Below are 2,500 nucleotides of genomic sequence, written 5' to 3' on the forward strand. Positions count from 1 at the left end.
GAAGTGGGACTGGAAGGAAGAATTGTGGGTTGGAGGGAGAGAAGGAGGAAGAAGTGGATAGCGGTAGGAAGCTGGAGTCTTAATACCACAGTGTTGGTGAGGGCGGCCATGTTTGCTTCCCACTGTTGAAGGAAGAAAAGGAGAAGGAGGAGGAGGAGGAGGAGAAAGAGAAGAAGAAGAAAAAGGAAAGAAAGAAAGAGAGAAAGAAAGAAAAAAAATTAACAGCATCATACACAAGTGCTACTAGAGAAAGAATTGACGAAAATTTTCTATAAGAGAGAGAGAGAGAGAGAGAGAGAGAGAGAGAGAGAGAGAGAGAGAGAGAGAGAGAGAGAGACAAAGACAGACAGATATGAAGAAAGAGAAGACAAACAGGACCAGACTGCTGCATCAACAAACAGATGGGCAGACACAAACAAACAGACAGACACAGACGGAAGGACCACCCGAATACCTCCTCGCTAAACCAGATGGCAGAGAGAGAGAGAGAGAGAGAGAGAGAGAGAGAGAGAGAGAGAGAGAGAGAGAGAGAGAGAGACTATGAACCGATAAAAATTTTTACCCTCAGACATTAAGCCACGTCATCATATTCCTCCCTCCCTCTGTGCCTTCCTCCCTTCCCCTCCTGCTGCCTCATATTCAAGTTTTCCTCCCTCCTTTCCCTTCTCTCCCTCTCGCTCTCTCTCTCTTCCCATCTCTTCTCTCTGCCTCCGCTGGTCGCTGGCGGGGCGGCGCAAGTTACTACACGTTATATATTTCTTGGGTAGCAAGTGGCTTCCAAACCTAAAATACGCTACACCTTACATTAATCTGCACACCCTATTCCTGTCACTTCCCTCGTACTTGCCTCCTTCCTTCCTTCCTTCCAGCCCTTCTTCCTTCTCTTCCCTTTCCTTCATCTCCCCATAATCGGTTAACTGCAGCGAAAGAGAAGCAGGAGGAGTAAGAAGAGGAGGAACTGAAGGAAGAAGGGGAAGGTAACGAAGGTAAATGAGGGAGAAGGCGAGGCGCAGTGGTGAGAAGGAAAAACACAGAGTGAGTGTCGGTGGAAGTTAAGGTGTAATAAAGAGATGCAGTGGTGGTGGTGGTTGTGGTTGTGGAAAGTGTGGTGTGTGTGTGTGTGTGTGTGTGTGTGTGTGTGTGTGTGTGTGTGTGTGTGTGTGTGTGTCTCTCTCTCTCTCTTTCTTTCTCCAGACAAACAAAAAACATACGCAATATACCGACAGTATCCCCACCAGGACACTAAAACACACACACACACACACACACACACACACACACACACACACACACACACACACACACACGACTTCCATTTCTCTCTCTTTCTCTTTTTTATCACCACTACCACCTCTGTCCCTTCGTCTCTGCCGTCCTCTTTCTACCTGAGACTTAGAAGCGCTCTCTCTCTCTCTCTCTCTCTCTCTCTCTCTCTCTCTCTCTCTCTCTCTCTCTCTCTCTCTCTCTCTCTCTCTCTAAAGCCTGTGAGAAAATGTGAGGGGTAAGAGAGAGAAACCCTGAGGAAGGATGAGGTCGAGGAGAAGAGGGAAGACAAAGACTGCCACGGAGGAGGAAGAAGAGGAGGAATGAAAAGTGTTTCTTTGTGTGTGTGTGTGTGTGTGTGTGTGTGTGTGTGTGTGTGTGTGTGTGTGTGTGTGTGTGTGTGTGTGTGTGTGTGTGTGTGTGTGTGTGTTTGTGCGTGTGTGTGTGCGTTTGTTTGTATGTGTGTGTGTTTTTCCTTTGGTATTTTTTTTAACTAACTAACTCTCTCTCTCTCTCTCTCTCTCTCTCTCTCTCTCTCTCTCTCTCTCTCTCTCTCTCTCTCTCTCTGGTACAAAATGTTTAGCTACAATGAAAAATAAAGAAAGCAGAATACAAACGAAAATCACAAACAAATAAAAAAGGAAAGGATAGGAGAGACACAGACAGACAGGTAGATAGACAGACGTACTTAGAAAACCTGCAGCTAATTTCGGTTTCTGTTGTTTCTAATGCATTATTTATTTTATTTTCACACTCGTCCGCTTTCAAGGCTGTCGGAAAGAATTCTGCCGATCGGATTGACACACGCAGGGAGACAGACAGAGAAAGTGGGAAAGTGTAATTGGATGGGCACTGAACGCGGCTACAATACATACTTTTCCTAAGGGAGCGAGACATCACGTTAAAGTTGATGCAAAAGTAAGATGGACAGACGCATTATATCTGGTGGTGGTCTTGCAGTCTATTTAAATTTAAACTAAGCTGAATGCATTGGCAGTAACTTATTTTAGATAAAGAATCTTGGTTGTAATTTGAAATGCCACAGATGAGGAGACAGACAGACATCGACAGACAAACAGACAGACATTAAAGGAGGTATTACAGTATATAAATCTAATCCTTATGTACGCTTGTCATTCTCCCCGTCATTTCGTTGTTTCCATGTTTTTATCTCCATCTACTAGGTACTTGTCTCCGCCAGTCCTGCGCTCACCATCCACCTCCACCAAACACCATT

At 45.2% G+C, this 2,500-nt stretch overlaps 1 protein-coding gene across 1 annotated transcript in view; it reads right to left on the reverse strand.

The window, feature by feature from the left end:
- LOC123516054 (roundabout homolog 2-like) overlaps positions 1–2,500 on the reverse strand; it is a 305,146-nt gene that overhangs the window by 301,749 nt on the left and 897 nt on the right. The gene's annotated exons all lie outside the window — the stretch shown is intronic.

The sequence above is a fragment of the Portunus trituberculatus genome, chromosome 40 (genome assembly GCF_017591435.1).
Source record: "Portunus trituberculatus isolate SZX2019 chromosome 40, ASM1759143v1, whole genome shotgun sequence".
Lineage (NCBI taxonomy): Eukaryota > Metazoa > Arthropoda > Malacostraca > Decapoda > Portunidae > Portunus > Portunus trituberculatus.